Below are 19,507 nucleotides of genomic sequence, written 5' to 3' on the forward strand. Positions count from 1 at the left end.
AAAGGGTCTTCACCACTTGAAACGTATTAACCAGGTAAAGCCAGGTTTCCAACTCACCAAACTCACCAGTTTCCCCCTCTGCATTCTGTTGCTAAGCATGCCCCTTCCCATGAAACAATCTTTCAGTTCATACCCAGGAAGGAGGGTTTGGAGGACAGTATTTGTTGATAAGTAATTGAGGCAGCCTCTGGCCTGGAATGCATCCACTGAACTGGAAGAATCAGTAAGCAGCTACAAAAATAAAATGTTCTGTGGACAAATGAATGCTTGGCTCCTTCTAACAGAGGGGACTGCAGAGCTCAGGAAGGGCAGAAAAGGTCAGTGCAAGAACAGAGTCCTCACCATGGTACTACCAACTCCCAGCAAGGCTCCAAGTCCTCGGGGCAAAAAGAGGAGGAGAAGAAAGCCCCTGACCCCCTGACCGAAGGAAGCAGGATACCCATGAAAGCAAAGACAGAGAAAATAAAAAACAAAGAGGCAATAGAAATCTGGAAGACCAAAAATAAAATGTCTGAGTTTTAAGAAAGTTTTAAAATACTAGTTTTTCTGGAAAGAAAATTACTAGCATGCATGCCAATTTTCCCGATAATGTATGTAATATTTGGACATATAGAAACAAAAATAAATAGTTTTTTGATATTTAAAGATTTTATTCCCAAGCTATGGATTACTCAGTCCTCTTCTTCTTTCTATTTCCTCCAGCCTAGCGTCCTTTGTCAGATAAATGGAGACTCACAGAAACCCAATAATGCAAGAGGAAAGCAGGGAATAATAGAAATTATTGACTACTATATACCAAAAATTATGTCTATGTTCAACATTAGCATCCTAACAATCCATAGACGAAGGTATCATTATATCCCTCTGACACATTTAAAACATCAGGATTAGTACTGTAAACTAACTTTCACAAGGTCAACCATTTGGGATGTCTTAGATTCACACCCATTTCTGCTTGACCTCCAAGTCCAGTTGCTTAACAAGTTTCCTTAAAACTCTGAAACCAATTAAAGGGCTTCATTTTGGTGTTGGGGTTCCCAACACCAGCAGGACTGTTGAGCTGGCAAGCTGACGTGTCAGTTTCATGACAGGCTTGAACCCCTCCTGCCACCTCCTGGTCTAAGGCTTTCCCTCACATCACACTCCTAAGCAGGGAAATTGAATCCTTTAATTTATTCATTTATTCCAAATTTGCTTATTTGCAGCTGCTATGTCCCATGTGCTGTGTGAGGTGACACAGAGGGAACAATACACAGAGTTCCCAACCCTCATGGAACATAAGGCCCGGCAATCCCAAGATAAATGCTGGATTGGAAGGAAGCCTAAAGCAGGCAAAGTTTGGGGACTCAATTATCTACATGATTCTTAATTCTTCCTTCTTTCTTGCTCCTTTGATGTTTTGTTCTTCCTTCCTTAGATCACCCCTTTCACTGTGCTTTATAACAGCAGACTTTATACAGCGTTATTCAATGCCTCAAACAGAACGGATCTGAGTTCCCACTCCCCACATTCAAGGTTTTCTTCTGTAATTAAAGGTCTGAAATATACTGAAAACAACAGCTCTGAAGCTTTGAAAGTCCTGAGTACAGTACCTATTATCACACCAGTTCCCCTAATCCCTTCAGTATGGTAGTAAAACTCACTGCCAGGAATTTTCTCCATAGGGTGCCCACTGAAATATCTCGATTTGCTGTAGCGTGATTTTTTTTGTTTCTTTAGCACTATGCTAATATGTCTAGAGGGAGTTATGCTAGGGTAATACCTCCAGAAAGCAAAGCTGGAGACAAAGGCTGGGTGCAGATGGTTTGATGGGAGACAGTCCCAGAAAGCAGAAGTGAAGGAGTAGAGAAAGGACAGCAAGAAAAGACAGTACAATCCATGTTATTCTGCTGATTACTGCTGTGGGCAACTAGAGTTCACTCTCACCGAGGCCCCTCTGGGGAATGGTGTGGGTCAGACCTCAGATTTGTCTCACCAGATGACAAGAAGCCTCAGACTTTATGCACTGACTCCCACCAGCCTCTGAAGCAAGGCTATCTCATAGGTCATTCGCTGCCCCAAGCTTCCAGGTTGTGTCTGTATATGACTGCTCAGCCTTCTCTGCTTTCAAAAAGCCCTCCAAGGCAGCAGAGAGAGGTCACATCCTGTGCTTGATGTGGGATGCTGGTAACTCATATGGAGCTGTCTACCTCAGCTGCACCAAAATCAGGTGAGCTAAAAGGATGAACCCGGGTGCATCATAAATGTCTGCTAGAAGTATCATCAATGTTTTTAAAACAGTAATAAGTATTGATACAATTTAGTAACTTGTAATTTACAAAGTGCCCTACACATACATAATTCATTTGACTCTCATAGTAGCCATCTGTGAGATTGGTATTATCATTATCACATTTTCCTAATGGAGTTCTGAGGATCAGAGAAATTAAAAATGGTAAGAATATCCCGTCTTACTTAGAGTTCTAGTCTGCTTCTGCCAATTATAATTGATTGAATCAGATTATCTTCGTTTGAATCATCAATATACCCTATACCTTCTGACCTGGAAATGCTGAACAGAATTTTTTAATTTTCAAATTGTTTCAGAACCACAAACACCTGGACTAATAATACTCTAAAGAAAAGCCATCAACAATTTATATTCTTCTTATCCTGCAATACATAAATCAGAACTATAGAGTCCAAGAAATAATTAACAGGTTCCAGTTTTTCTTAAAATAGCCCCCAGTATAACTCATGTGGCAATTCCAACAATATGAATGTTTATTACTCATGCCAAAAATCCTCCATAGAAATCTGTTGCTGAAAACATTATGTGGCCATGTTCCCATATGCAGATATGCTTGTTTTTCTCTGTTCCATGCCAGGGTACTTAATCCAGTCATCATAATAATTGCTGTTTTCTCTGCCCTCTTTATATAATTATTAGTGTATGGCTCTAAAAGAATCTTGAGATTTTTAAGAATATGGGAAAATCTACCAGAAACATTAATAGAATCACGCCCACATTTCAATTCTCTGATCTTTGCTTTTTCAAAAAATAGGCAACTAAGTATATTTCTCCTGAAATGTCACTGTGCATTTAAAAATATTCCAAAATGATATTTATTTTTATCCCTTATCCTCTCTGTAGCCAAATCTTACTTAGCAAATTTTGTACTTTGGTAATACAATCATAATTTCATTTACTTTTCCTACTAGCAAATATGCATATGTAACTCACAGTCCTTAAAAGTAGAGTAGGTGAGTTAACCTTAGAATGTGAGTTTATCGCAAATAACAGTAAAAACACAGTAAGATTTTTGGAAAAAGAGAAAATATCCAGTCTATAGGTCTGCCTTCCTGTCATAAAGAGAAAAGACAAAATTATTTCTAGTTCTTCTTAATAATAAAATCTGTTTACTACTATTTCCAAACAATTCTGTTAAATGGCCTGATGAAGTAAGATTCCCAGCAAAAGAGAAATATATCTATGTCACAGTTTTAAGTTCCTTGATTATAATTATTATTTCCTATTGCTCTGCTTTGATGTATTTTGCAAACATATCAGGGCCAGAGAGCCTCCTACCAACTTCCTCTCAGTGTTTACAGAAGGGTTTACTATGTCTCTCTCTTCATCCTTTGATATCAGAAAGGTTCAGTCTACAAAACCAAGAGGATTAAAGGGCTGCTTATTAAGAAATTATTAATAACAAAGTTCTGAATAAGGTCAACACATCAAGTTTGACAGATTTGTACGTGCCTCTAATATTTTTGCTTAACTGCAGAGAAATGTTTCACTCAAGCAGCCAAGAAAATAACTCATCGAAATGTTCAAAAGACAAAACAGCTTTTATTTTAGACTAAACTAATGAGAAGTAGCTGTTTTCTCACAACATGCATGAAAACTTCAAGCATCCCTTGAAGAACACAGATTTGAATCTTCTAGTCTACCTTAAATCCTGGTGATAAAGAAGCTTCCAATATTGTTGTTGAGAATCAACTGGTTTTCACAACCAAAGTGCAAAACAAAGGTTAAGTTCTAATGACTGTAAAAACAAGGAACTGAAGTTGCCTACAGAAAGCACAGCAATGGGACACCACAGTACCTTTCATATGTCATCCTAAGACATTATTCTTGAAACTACCCATTTCAGTAGGAAATCATACTTTGTACAATCATAACTCTAAAACTTCCAATAAATAAAGCTTCTTGGGAAGGGAAAATGTATATAATCCCATTAGTAGAGTCAAAAAACATCTAATTCAGTATTTGGAGGTAGCTATACTTAAATAATAGATTACCCCGTATTTCTTGTTTCACTCATTTATGCAAATATAATAAATACCTACCACGTGCCAGGTATTCTATGATGCACTGGAGATAGGGAAATAAAGACTGTATAGTCTCTGAAGTGGAGGAGAATCACTATGCAAAAGGAGACATAAACAGATGAAAGCCATGGCAAGTAAAACACGCCCCAGTGAAGCTATCAGCTAGATGCAATGAGAGACCAAAGGAGGCAATAATTTAGCCTCTGACCAAGGAATTCATGTTCAATAGGGAAGTGCTTTTGTCCTGAGGCTTAAAAACTAAAGGTGCTCACCAGGTCCAGGATTGAGAGGTGAGGTGTCATTTCAAGCATATATACATATACAAACTCAAACACACAAACTCATCGAAATGTACAGGCTTAAAGAGGTAAAATATCCAGGGGTATACAGCCTTCGGATATGTCTAAATCTAAGCATTCAACAGATGACGTACTAGCCTTTCTAATTCTCAGCTCCATTTTCCTCTCTGCAGACTCACTACTGAGGCAGACATCCCTTTCATGGTGGCAAGGTGGCTGACAACAACTGTAAGCTTGCACGGAAGGCTCTCATGAACCCCAATGAAAAGAAATGTTTCTTCTCTCCAACTAGTTTTACATAAGCCCCGAAACTGGGCCTTACTGTGTCCAACTGAATCACACAATCTCCTGTTACTATGTTCAAGGGAATATGACAGTCTGGCCAGACATAGGTCACAAGTCTACTCCTAGAGCCAAAAGAAGAGTCATCTTTGCCCAAAACACAGGGAGAGGATGTGGGGAAGATCTGGACCCTCAGCAAAAATCAAGATTCAAGGTGCAATGACCAGAACAAAAATGAGAGGGTGGATCTAAGGCATATTCAAAACACATGGTCACTCCAAGGGAATCTACAACAGTTCCACATGGCTAGGGTATGTAGATTAAGGAAGGCAGGAGATCTGGCTGCAAAGATGGTGACAGCAGATGGTAGAGAATGTTTTATGCTATACTATGTAGGTCAGGATACAGGAGATCAGAACTTCTCAGATAATTAATGAATGACCTTCTCACAGCACAGAAACTTCAACACAGTTTAATCTCCAGGGCTTGAGGCTGGAGATTAAAGCAACTTGCTGTTTGGGCCAAAATAATTTGAAATTCACAAGTTTTAACTTTAAGATTTATGCTAACTTATACTGTAGTCTACAAGATATTCCAACTTATTTTTAATGTTTTTTATTTCTATTGAGAAACCAATATTCCAGGAATTGCAAGAAAGAGGGGCTGAAGGGAGAATGTTGATCTCCTTTTCATCCTCTGGCTTTGCATACCAAGAGCAACAAGTATTTACTGAGTCCCTGCTATGTGCCAGTTCTATTCAGGGATCATCACGTCCTCCTATTAGGAAGCTCTGTAGAGACAACAAGCAGCCATTTAAAGAGTTAAAGGTGGTATGGAAGGCTGGTTCTCTGAAAGGAAGTGCTGAGACAGAGTTCTAGGTGCCAGTTGTTTACGAGGGATCAATACCTGTGAAGAGAAGAGAGAGGAAGGAAGTGCAAGTGGGTGGAGAGAGAAGTTAGGGCTTTTCCGAGTTGTAGTTCTTCAAGCACAAATCTCCAGGCCTTGTTCCCATTTCCACTCAGGGTGTGACTTGTGTGGTCAGAAGGAAAGGTGGGACTGGGAGAAGGGAGAGAGACTCTGTAACTGAGGCAGATATGAAAGGAGTGGAGAGCTGAGGCTGTCTGCTGACCACACTCCCTATCATAAGGAATAAATTTCTTCCTCAAAGGAGAATCTAGCCTATCTCAGTGTCTACCATGGGTGGAAAGTGACAGGAGCAGATTTCCCTTACAAGGATTACTCCAGGAACTACTGGGGGAGAGGACTGACGCAATAGTCTAGGTGAAAGCTGATAAGCTTTGGTATTTCTTCTTTCCTTCTCTGGTTTTACGTTTTAGTACCTAAAATCAGAAGGAACTGGGCAAAGGAGCAGGCTGGTAGGATGAAAATATGATGTGCCAACTTTCCTTTGAATAGCTTTCCTCCTGCACACCCACATATCCTTCATTAAATTGCATTTGCATTATTTTATGGTTTGTCCAGCACCATCATATACCTCATCTCATTTGTTTGATACTCACAGCAAATCTATATAACTACATTATAATGAATATAAGTCAGATTGCACTATTTAGCTTTCTGCTCTCACCTGCATGATGTAGGACCCCTGAGCACTGTCTAGTCCTTATACACACGGTTTCTAAAAGTAGTCTTATGTGCCCTTAAAAACAAGTTCCTCTTCTCGCCTCCTCTACCAGGCATCATTTCCTCCAGTTGCTCATCATTCCTTCTTGCTTTTCTCTTATACTCTCAACTGCCAATTCTTATACCATCAGGCAGGTTTGAAGCAAGGAAGCAGGCTGGTCCATTATTTCTTGCCTTAAGTCCTATTTCTTTTTTGTTTCCTCCCTAGTTTATTTCCTGTACTAGCCAGAAAGATTCAATGACCCTATTAGAATTGCTTGAACTGGCAAGATCTTGTCTAATTAGAACCACTGTGAACTTCTTACCACCAGCAACAGCGTCCCCAGAGGTACGTCTCTGGCTTATGAGCTGGTTGCTCCTGAGTGTCGTTCCCACCCTGTAGCCTTGAAAGGACTAGTCTGGGAGATCACTGGTAGCTGAATTTAAGTTGACATTCCCTAACCAATCGCTAATTGGACCTCCTTTACACCCTCTGGGAAGTGCAAATGGGTCTGCTCATTGATGTATCAGGAGCTCCTTCTCCCAAAAAATCTTTACCTAAATCCAACAAGATGGTGGGGGTCCATAATTGCCTCAAAGAGTAGAGTAAGAATTACAATAGCTAGTTAGTATGACGAACACAGTCAGAGTATAATCTGTTTCACTACATGTTAGGATTCTCCAGAGAACAAAATCAATACGGGGTGTGTGTGTGTGTGTGTGTGTGTGTGTGTGTGTGTTGTGTGTGTAGAGAGAGAGAAAGAGAGAGAGAGAGATTTATTTCAAGGAATAGGCTCACATGGTGTGGAGGCCTGGAAAGTCTAAAACCTACAGGGTAGGCTAACAGTCCCTCAACCCAGAGAAGGACTGCAGTTTGAGTCCAAAGGCAATCTGCTAGCAGAATTTCCTCTTCCTTTAGAGCACATCAATCTTTTTCTTAAGGCCTCAATGGGTTGGATAAGGCCCACCCACATTTTGGAAGGTCATCTGCTTTGCTCAGAGTCTACTGACTTAAATATTAACCTCATCATTAGAAAAAACACAGAAATATCTAGAATAAAATTTGACCAAAATCTGGGTAACATGACCTAGCCAAATTGACATAAAATTAACCATCACAACTATTAAGATATAAAACACCAAAATAGTATCATTCATACTTTGTACATTATCATATGACAGAAAGTTACTATAAAAGTTATGTTTTTACCATACAAAGTTTGTTTTATTTTGTTTGGATTTTTTTTTTACCTTTCATATCAAAAAAAGTAATTTTATTTTCTTTTTTGAGACAGATTCTTGCTCTACCACCCAGGCTGGAGTGTAGTGGCACGATTTCAGCTCACTGCAACCTCCGTCTCCCAGGTTCAAGAAATTCTCCTGCCTCAGCCTCCCAAGTAGCTGGGATTACAGATGCCTGCCACCATGCCCAGTGCCTTTTTGTATTTTTAGTAGAGATGGGGTTTCTCCATGTTGGCCAGGCTGGCCTTGATCTCCTGACCTAAGGTGATCCACCCACCTCAGCGAAGAGTTCTTGAATACAAACAACAGAAACTGACTCTGATTGTATTAATCCAAAGATAATGTATTGGAAAAAACATGAGGAGATCACAGATAATTTATTGGAAAAAACATGAGGAGATCACAGATCAACAAAAATTTGGAAGACCAGGCCTGCAAAATGGAAAAGAATCAAAATACTTGAAGAGGTTAGACCACCAGGAGACCGCTGTTACTGTAAGACAGTGCACCTGCCACCTCATCACTGGGCATCGTCACATCTGCTGCCAGTGTTGAATACTGGTGCCATTACCTTTCTGCTGTTTTGTTTTGTTTTTTGTAGAGACAGAGCCTTGCTCTGTCACCCAGGCTGGAGTGCAGTGGCGTGATCTCGGCTCACTGCAACCTCCACCCGGCAGGTTCAAGCAATTCTCATGCCTCAGCCTCCCAAGTAACTGGAACTACAGGTGTACACCACCATGTCCAGCTAATTTCTTTTGTATTTTAGTAGAGACAGGTTTTCACCATGTTGCCCAGGCTGTTCTCAAACTCCTGAGGTCAATCTGCCTGCCTAGGCCTCCCAAAGTGCTAGGATTACAGGCATGAGCCACCGTGCCTGGCTGTTTGTACCATTTAACAAATTGGAAGTTACTGAGAAACACTAGACTCAAGTCCAGCCCTCAGTCATGTATGCATTCTCCAGCCTCCATTCCAAGTGGAGAGAATATTGGATTTTTTGGCTTCAATAATGGGAGAAAACACCCCACATTCAACAAGACTCAGGCCATGTTAGAGTCCCACAAAATAAGAAAAATGTTCAGAATGTTGTAGTCAAATAATAAAGAATAGATATATCCAATATTTGAAGTCAGAAGACAAATCTGCTTAAATAGTCTATTCCCAATTTGTATGCATGCTCTTTTCTGAAAAAAAAATTCTGAGAAGAGGAGCATGGAGATTCCAATGAGATTTCAATTAGGTGGCTATGAGCCGGAGTGTCTGACTCTCACACCTCTTCCTTAATCCCTGGATCTTGGCAGTGGTGAGGCCAGAAAATCCACCCAAGGGTATTGGCAAGATTTGGGAAGCAGCCCTAAAAGAGCTAATTTGTGATTAAACATAACTGGTCTGTAAATTATCTCACAAGAAGCTCAGGAGGTACCTAACCTATCTGTGGATGTACAAGTTGGTCTCTAAGAGAAGTCAAGTGATCAATAGATATTTATTAACACCTATTGTATCCCAGGCACTATTCTACATGTTGGAAATATAGAGTAAAAAAAAAAAAGATAAGATCCCTACTCTACTGAATCTTGCATTCTAACAGAGAAGTCAGAAATAAACAAACATATAAATAAGTCTGCCAGGTAATATTAAGGACCATGCAAAAAGCAAAGCAGGAGAAATTGGCAGAAAGGGAAAAGAAAGTGCTATTTTACACACAGTAGTAAGAACGAGTTGCCTGGGACGATGATGCATGAGCAGACAGCTGAATAAAGTGAGTAGCATTCCTGTGCATAACTGAAGGAAAAGCATTCCTGAGAGCTGATTCTGCAAATGCATAGGCCCTGAAGTAAAAATGTATTTGGTATGTTTGAAAAATAGCATGTAGGTCTGTGTGACAGGGGTGTAATGAAGTATAAGGACAGGAGGAAAAGATGAGGTTACAGGAGTAGCAGGGGTCGGATCACATAGGACCTTGTAGGTTGTGTTCAGAAGCTAAGAAGCTTGGAGTTGATTCTAAGTAAGATGAGAAGTTACTGGAAAATTTGTAGCAGAAGAGTGGTGGGATCTAATTTACATTTTTAAAGAGTTCCTCTGACTGATATGTTGAAAATAAAATTCGAGGAAGAGGGCAGGAGCATAGAGTCCAATTACACTGTTCCCAGTGAGAAGTGATGAGGCTTGAAGTAGGCTCTTAGCAGTAGAGATAGTGAGAAGAGGTCAAGCTGTGGCTATGTTTTGAAGGTGGAGCCAATAGGATTTATGGACAAGATGTGGAACCTAAAACTGAGAAGAGACAATGATGACTTCAAAGCTGTTGGTCAGAGCAACAGTCATGGTAGAGTTGTCATCATTTGAAATGGGAGAGACTGAAAGATGAGGATATTTAGATAAAGAGTTTTAGTTTGGAACATGTCACATTTGAGATGCCCAACAGGCATCCAAGTGGAGATCTTAGGAGGTCATGAAGATGAAAGGATTCAGCCAAGAGAACGTGAATTGAGTAGCCAGAGAGGTGGACGGAGAACAAAGAGACTGTGATACACTGAGTGGCAAGAGATGAAAGCGTTTCAAGGAGGAGGGGATGAACTATGTCAACTAAAATGAGAACTATATAAGATAAGAGAACCATGTCAAGTCAAATAAGGACCACTGGAATTGATAACATGAAGGTCATTGGTGACCTTGATAATATACTTTCAGAAGACATAAGCCTGGGTACACTAGATTCTAGTGAGATTGGGGGGCAAAGGAGTAGAAGAGGCAATTGACATGTTTTTGAGAAGTTTATTCTCAAAGGGAGCAGAGAAATGGAACAATAGCTATAGGGAAATGTGGAGTTGAAAGTAGATGGGTTTGTTAATTTGCTGGTGGAAGTATGTGAATATTCTCTTCCAGCTGCTTCTATTTTCTCAGAAAAACAAGCAAGGTCTTGGCAGACAGCAAGGCAATAGAGAGATGCTGAAATTTGAGGAGAGAAGAAAAGGCATGTAGAAAAAATGATTTACCCTATATCCATTTCCTCTCTCTTCCTTAGTACAAGATCCCCTATTTTTATCTTGGCCTTTTGTTACCCAGAGAAAGATTTTATGTTCTATCCTCTCTTTCAGTTAAGTGTGGCCAGTTGACTATGTGTGATTATGGCAAAAAGTATGCAGTTGTATGAGATTGGCTAGAAGACTCCTTAAAGAAGAGTACCTCAGCTGACAGGGGCCTCGTGTGTCTCGTGCTTTCCTCTATTCTACTCCTTGGAACTCAGATGTGAAGACTGACGCTCCAGCAGCCATATTAGTCACCTTCGGGATGAAAGCCATGTATAAGCATGGCAGAGGAAGATGAAAAAAAGAGAGTTAATTCATTCTTGAGTCCCAACAACTTCGTACAACTTTCAAAAAAACCATGAAATACTTTCTTGTGCTTTGTGCGAGAGGATTCACCAGTGGATTTCTGTCACATTCAGCTGAATCTAATCCCCACTGCGTATTGTATGAAATGGCCATATGGAAGCATGGAAGAGTGTTAAAAGGAGAAATGACCTAAATTTACCAAGCTGACTAGAGCTTCATGGTCATATATTTAGAGTAAGCTAGCTCATCATGGTTATGTCTTTCTCAGTTGCTTAAGTACAGGGAGCAAGGAGATTTACCAGGGTTGGAGTTTTGCCAAACATACAACTAAAGAGAGGAACAACAGTTAAGAATGCATGCCACTTTGGGAGGCCGAGGCGGGTGGATCACGAGGTCAAGAGATCAAGACCATCCTGGTCAACAAGGTGAAACCCCGTCTCTACTAGAAATACAAAAATTAGCTGGGCATGGTGGCACGCGCCTATTGTCCCAGCTACTTGGGAGGCTGAGGCAGGAGAATTGCTCGAACCCAGGAGGCGGAGGTTGTGGTGAGCCAAGATCGCGCCATTGCACTCCAGCCTGGGTAACAAGAGCAAAACTCCATCTCAAAAAAAAAAAAAAAAGAATGCATGCAGCAGAGTTTTATCATATGATAGAAAGTGGAATCTAAATAAAGTAGCAAAGGAAGTAATAACATAATGGGTCTGAGGTAAAGGGAAAGTATGTTAGCATCCTCGGATTGAAAGCCCTGCTGAGGGTCAAAAATTGAAATAAGTGTGAAATTCTTGAAATTAAGATTTTACCTACAGTTGATGTTAATATCTAAGGCATGTCCATAAAAGTGGGTAGTTGAGAAGCTGAGAGAAGGTATGAGGTAAGGCTAAGGAGTTAAGCAGATCGAATTTACACTGAATCCTGTGATTGGAACTTAGGTCTAGACTAGGTTGCTTTAAGAGATTGAGATCTAACTTAGTCACATAAAAACTTTGCTGGGATTTCTCAACTTATTTTTAAAAGATTGTTTGGAACTTCATTATTATCACAAGCCAGTCATCACCGTCATCTGTGTCCAAGTCCAGTGCCCATCTCTTGCACATGAAGTGATTGCCAGGTCATTATGATCAATTACTAATAATAAAAACTGTGTGCAAATGGTAAAAGCAGAAATTAATAGCTTTTCTAAAAAATTAGAAACCGATGGCAGAAGATGAATAACTAACTTGCCCAAGAAGACATGTGTAGAGCAGATGACATCAGTGGGGTTCTGGTGAGTAAATCTGGTTTTTCTAAGTGGATAAATGCCCCCATCAGAGTAACCTATGAAATAGGAACACTTTTTCTCTATTAACTATGTTATACACAGTGAAATTTCACCCTCCACTCCAATGGAAATTACACAACCCTAAAACAAAAGAAATGAAAAGTATCCCTGCTGTTAGTACAAGGCGTACTCTTTAATCTTTTCAAGCACTTAAAGAAAACCCAGATGCGTGTTTCTAAACTTAAATCCCTATTTAAATCTGACACCTGGAATTCTTATAGTACACAGATTTTCTTGTTCCAAATGTATTCCTTGTGGACCCCTAATGTGGCAAACATAAAAGTAAGCTTACTTTGGTTAAGGCAAGAGTGGAATCCTGGGGCACGTACACTTGTTTTTCTACTTCTGTTTGGGAGCCATGGGAGGACACCCATCCATGGGATCATAGTTCGAAAACAGAGATCAAATTTAGTCCCCATTTTGAACAATGACCCTAGTGTATGCATTTAGTTTAAGGCACGACTATGACCTAAACTAAAATGGTTTTCTAATATTAACATATCACTCTCAGCAAACTGACACAAGAACAGAAAATCAAACACTGCATGTTCTCACTCATAGGCAGGCGTTGAACAATGAGAACACATGGACACAGGGAGGGGAGCATCACACACTGGGGTCAGTTGGGGGGCAGGGCTAGGGGAGGGATGGTGGGGGGTGGCAAAGAAGAAATGCCAGGTATAAGTGATAGGGAGATGGAGGCAGCAAACCACCTTGCCATGTATGTACCTATGCAACAGTCCCGCATGATCTGCACATGTACCCCAGAACCTAAAGTACAATTTAAAAAAAAAAACATGTTTGTATGTATTTATTATGATGAATATTTACTTTATTGTTTTTGTATTAATGATGTGTTTAAGAGACAAATAAATGGAGGAAAGACAAGAAGGTATAAATCTTCACTGTCCTTGTCCTGATCTTGATAGCTGTTACCTTTCTTCTTGCAGAAATCTACAGAAATCTCTGAGAAACAGAAGGAATGTTTTAAAGAATTTGAATCGTAATTATTAGAGTTTGAAAAAAGATGGGATCTCTGAAAAAAAATTCAGATTCCCCATGTTTTCTTATGTGTTCATATTCACTATTAAAGGTAACAGTTAATCAAACTATGTGTAATGATTGGGGCAAAGGCCTCATGCCACTGAGCAGTACAGGGCTTTGAACGTTAGAATACATGAAAATAATGTTAGAATGAAAACTCCTGGGCCATGCTACCCAGAAACTAGCTCCAAGACGCTTGAAATGGAGCCTCAGAACCTGCATTCTTAATAAGCATCTCTGGTTAAGATGTTTTCTAATATCCTTCTAATATCCTGCTTGTGAGTATTAGCTAAAAATATATTACCTCTAGAGATGGAAATCAAATTACTTTTTCCTTTATGTATTATACTTTAAGTTCTGGGGTACATGTGCAGAACGTGCAGGTCTGTTACATAAGTATACACATGCCATGTTGGTTTGCTGCATCTATCACCCCATCATCTGTATTAGGTATTTCTCCTAATGCTATCCCTCCCCAATCTCCCCACTTCCTGCTATCCTTCCCACCTCCAGCCCCCGACAGGCCCCTGTGTGTGATGTTCCCCTCCCTGTGCCCATGTGTTCTCATTGTTCAACACCCACTTATGAGTAAGAACATGTGGTGTTTGGTTTTCTGTTCTTGTGTCAGCTTGCTGAGAATGATGGTAAGATAACCACCTTTATGCTATATAAACAAAAATGGAAGGATCTATTTTACCAGATATATTTAGTTTTGTGGTTTATTTTAATTAACGGTATGGAATGTCCTCCAATATGCCAGGCATAGTGCTGAAAAGCATCACATTTATTGGCTCTAAAAGTGGACGTCAGTGAATCTGACTGTTGAGGCCCTGGTTTGAGGTGTTGTGCCACTGTAAAGGGTAACACATCAGCTTTCTAACATTTTATCCAAAATCTCTTTTAATCATTGCCATATTGAAAAGTAATAAAACGAAACAAAGCATAGATGTGGGCCAGGTTTGGTGGCTCACACCTGTAATCCCAACAATTTGGGAGGCTGAGGTGGGTGGATCACCTGAGGTCAGGAGTTCAAGACTAGCCTGGCCAACATGGTGGAATTTCCTTCTCTACTAAAAATACAAAAACTGGCAGGGCTTGGTGGCAGGCACCTGTAATCCCAGCTACTCGGGAGGCTGAGGCAGGAGAATCGCTTGAACTCAGGAGGCAGAGGCTACAGTGAGCCCAGATTTCACCACTGTACTCCAGCCTAGGTCACAGAGCAAGACTCCATCAAAAAAAATATCAAAAAGAACATATGAATATATGTGCTTTATTAAACTGACAGGTGACTGGCCAACAAATGTATGGGAAAAAAAGAAAAAAAAGCCCAACATCTCTAATTAGCAAGGAAATGCAAACCAAAACCACAGTGAGGTATCCTCTTACCCCAGTTAGGATGGCTATAAGCAAAAAGATTTTTAAAATAACAAACAGGCAAGGATGCGGAGAAAAGGGAACTCTTATATACTGTTGGTGGGAATGTAAACTAGTATAGTCACCAAGGAGAACAGAATGAAGGTTCCTCAAAAAATTGCAAATAGAACTACCATATGCTACAGCAATCTCACTACTGGGCATCTACCCAAAAGAAAGATAATCAGCATATCAAAGAGTATACCTCTGTACCCCATGTTTAGTACGGCACTGTTTACAATAACCAGGATATGGAATCAACCTACATGTTCAACAACAGATTAATGGATAAAGAAATATGTACACATTGAAATACTACTCAGCCAGAGAAAAGAATGAAATCTTGTCATTTGCAGTAACACGGATGGAACTGGAGGACACTATGTTAAGTGACATAAGACTGGAACAGAAATTTAAACACCTCATATTCTCAGTCATAGTGAAAGCTAAAAATATTTAAAAAATAAAAAAATTGATCTCCTAGAAGTAAAAAGTAGAACAGAAGATACTAGATGCTGGAATGGAGTAATAGGGAGAGATTTGTTAAAGATGACAAAATTATAGCCAGATAAGAAGAGTAAATTCTGGTGTTCTATGTTCTATACCACTATAAGATGACTGTAGTTAAAAGTATTATGTAGTTTCAGACAGCTAGAAGGAGGATAAATGTTTGAGGTGATGAATATGCTAATGATCCTGATCTGATTACATTATATGTATGAAAACATCACTATGTACCTTATAAATTTAGACAATTATTGTGTGTCAATTTAAAAAATTTAAAAAACCAAAAAAGGGGGCCAAATGATAGAGCATTAAAAAATCAGGGGTATTAAGCTCCCTAGAAGAGCAAATAAAGCATCAGAAGGGAAGCTGAAAACAAACTTGGTTATATTTACAAGATTCCCCAGCTTTGGGAAGCTTCACTGGATCATGCGCTAATTGAGAAAGCTAACAGGACCTCAAAGTTGACCAACTCATTTCAACCCATAATCACTGTCTCCTTCCATATCCCTGACCTCCCCACTTGCATTCTCATACCTTACTCGGGATTTCTACTTGTGACAAGGTCAGAAAAGAAAGAAAATTGAGTGGATTCTTAATGAAATCAACTTAATCATAAATATAAGTTTATAACCTGCTTCAATGGTATGGTTAGGAAATTTTTTCTTTGTGAAAATACAACAGAAACTATTGCATTTGTATCAATAACATTTTAGATAAGCCTAATGACTATCTAAAGTTTAAGGTTTTAAACTTTTGCTTCTGAGATTCAGGAAGAAAACTGTTTACATGGGTTATTATTCACATTCAATGCAGGGAGATTATTCCATCTCAGTTTCTCAGGCAGTTTTCTTTTTAAATTCAGACCAAAGAAACCCATAGGTCTCTATTTCCTTGTACTAATGGCTTGCTGGAATTCAAGAAGACCTTATATTTAGTCAGGATAGAGGTAAGGCCAGCTGCTTTGAAGTTTATGTATGGTTATTTTATATTCAGAAAACTCATTATAAAATAAAGATATCTCTGAGGAAGCTCTCTCTAGATGTGGTGTATTTTAACTAGTTGTTTACCTAGCAGAATGTAAGGTGATTTATCCAAGTTACAAATTTGCTAAATTATTGAATAATTTGAGTAGATGAATCTTATGTCTGTTAAATTATGGATAAAGCTAGGGAGAATGTGACGATTACTGTAAAGCAAATAACAGTCCTATTTCCTATACCACTTAACTGGCTATAAGAAAAAACACTATGATCGCTTTTTGTGTACTATATTACACAAAAAATTTCGTCTCCAAGTAAGATGCTTAGCTCTAGGCTAGAGTGAATTGGCAGTAAATGCAAAGATATTGTTTGCTGGAAATTAACTCCCATTTAGATGCTTCTCTGAATACTCCATTACTTTGGGGGCTAAAGACAGAAACTTCCAAATAGGATTTTAGAATCCTTAACATTTAGTGGGATTATTTAAAAGATCCCACCTGCTTGTATAGTCAAGTGAGAGAATGTTGGAATTTCACTGTTTGTTTTGGTGCCACGGGATCCTATAGAATAATCAAGATGTTGAAATATTTACTAAGCATAAAGAGCTTGCTAAGGAAGCAAGGAGGGAGGGAGGGAAGCAGGGAAGAAGGATGGAAGGAAGAAAAGAAGGAAAGGGAAGTGAGGGAGGGAACAAAAAAGGGAGAGAAGGAAGGCAGGCTTCAAATATTCTTAGGAATCTGCTAGATTGTCTTGAGTTTTACCTTTGTGTTGCAGTGCCCCACCATCATTGAGCAGCATTTAAGCTACAGATGACATGAGTTGAAATAGAGTAGCCTTCATCCTTCTTCCTCGCTTAGAATTCTCTTAAGTATTTCACTGGATGTACACTGACCTAACAATTTGTCCATTCAACAACGATTCAACACTTTCTTGGTAAATATCAATAGTTTCTACTTATTAAAGACAGCTGGGGACTTTGTGTTTTTTCTCCCACAACCTGTCCGCCAGGTGGTAGGCTATAATGAAAGGAAGTCTCAGGCTACAGTCTGCCACGCATACAAACATTTCTTACAAGTAGTAACAACAAAAGTCAAGCAACTTCTGACAGTCATAGTGCTGTTACCCAAATACTCTCAGCGCTCTGTCTTCTGGTCATAAAGTAATATTGTATTTGCCAATATGAGACCTTCCAAAGGGTCTTTCCTTTTTTCTGTCTTCCAGTGTATCAACTAGTGGTTGCTCTTTAGGACAGGATTTTAGAGTGATGGCGATGCAGTGTGGACTCTCAATGGACATATAGCATGAGTGAAAAATAAAACTATGTTGTTTTAAACTACTGAGATTCTATGGGTTATTATTAGCACACATGATCTAGTTTTCCTGACTAACACACAGTTGTCACTATAAGCTCAGTGAAATCCCCCGTTTGTCCTTATTTAAATTCCAACAAGTATTTTGAACAAACATTTTATTCTGAAGTAAATGCAATCATATTACGACAGTAGGATCAACTAATCTTCTAAACATAGAAAATTGAATCCTCCATATTCAATGTGAGGGAGAATAGGAATTGAGGATGAGCTAAATGTTGTGTCTAGGCAATATTCTGAAGTTAAATGACTAGGCTCACCAGATTTGACCTATTCATGCAGGGTACCTCTGCAATCATTTTAGCCAACCATAGTTCTTTAAAAGCATCCATTTAATCAATTCAAAAATATTTCTAACACCACTTATATCAAATAATAGATGCAGCCAGGCACAGTGGCTCATGACTGTAATCCCAGTACTTTGGGAGACTGAGGCACGTAGATAACAAGGTCAGGAGAGAGCAGCCTGGCCAACATGGTGAAACCCTGTCTCTACAAAAAATCCAAAAATTAGCCAGGCATGGTGGTGGGTGCCTGTAATCCCAGCTACTTGGGAGGCTGGGGCATGAAAATGGCTTGAACCCGGGAGGCAGAGTTTGCAGTGAGCCAAGACTGTGCCATTGCACTCCAGCCTGGGCAACAGAGCAACACTCCATATCAAATGATAATAATAACAGTAATAGATGCTTATTCATAAGTAACAGGTTAATTAGGTGTTCCACAACCAGTTTTGGAGGTGTTGGAACTCAGCTGTGCCATCTTAAGACTGGAGGATAGGACACCTGCCATCAGAAGCAAGTTGCCTTAAAGCTGCAAATCTGCCAAACTGTGAAACGGTTCTCTGGAACACCCAGAGAAAGCCTCTGCCTTGTATTCTAATCACTGCTACTGTCACTAGATGAGGTCTCTTCCAGGTCTCATTTGATCTATTTATGATAGAAGATGGTTGATATGGTTTGGCTCTGTGTCCTCACCCAAATATCATATTGAATTCTAATTCCCAGCATTGGTGGAGGGACATAGTGGGAAATGATTGAATCATGGGGGCAGATTTTCCCCATGCTGTTCTCATGAAAGCGAAGGAGTCCTCACGAGATCTGATGGTTTAAAAGTGTGTGGCTCTCCCCTTAGCGCTCTCTGTTTCTCTCCTGCCACCATGTGAAGAAAGTGCTTGCTTTCCCTTCACCTTCTACCATGATTGCAAGTTTCCTGAGGCCTCCCAGTCATGCTTCCTGTTAAGCCTGCAGAACTGTGAGTCAATTAAACCTCTTTTCTTTATAAATGACCCAGTCTTGGGTCGTTCTTTATATTTAACAGCAGTGAGAGAACAGACTAATACAATGGTTCTTTCCTCAGTCCCCTCCCACCCCACTATGGTTAGTGCCACACTCAGCCATGCATATTCCTTGACAAATCTGGCTTGGGCTTCCGCTGCTTCCAGTTTCGTAGCTTTAAATTTACTCACCTTATTTGCCAAAGTACCAACAGATAGTTATCTGAAAACAAATAAATGTTTTTAAAGAAACTATTATCAAAAGTATGGGCATGATGCAGCGAAGTCCAATGCTCCAGAGCTAATGACAGTGGAGAGTGGTTACCACCCCAGGCCTGAAAGTCTAGAGGAAGGAAGAGGATACCGGAAACCAGAGACAGGACATGTTGATTGACCAGGGCTGTGATTTTTGGTTGAAGAATGCAACTAGCCTGCACCAAGCCCACAGAGAGGGAGCTAGAGGGAGAGGGATATCCAACTTCACCCTTCTATGTCCTGCTGGTGAGTTTG

This window comes from Cebus imitator, unplaced genomic scaffold (assembly GCF_001604975.1).
Source record: "Cebus imitator isolate Cc_AM_T3 unplaced genomic scaffold, Cebus_imitator-1.0 Scaffold351, whole genome shotgun sequence".
Taxonomy (NCBI): domain Eukaryota; kingdom Metazoa; phylum Chordata; class Mammalia; order Primates; family Cebidae; genus Cebus; species Cebus imitator.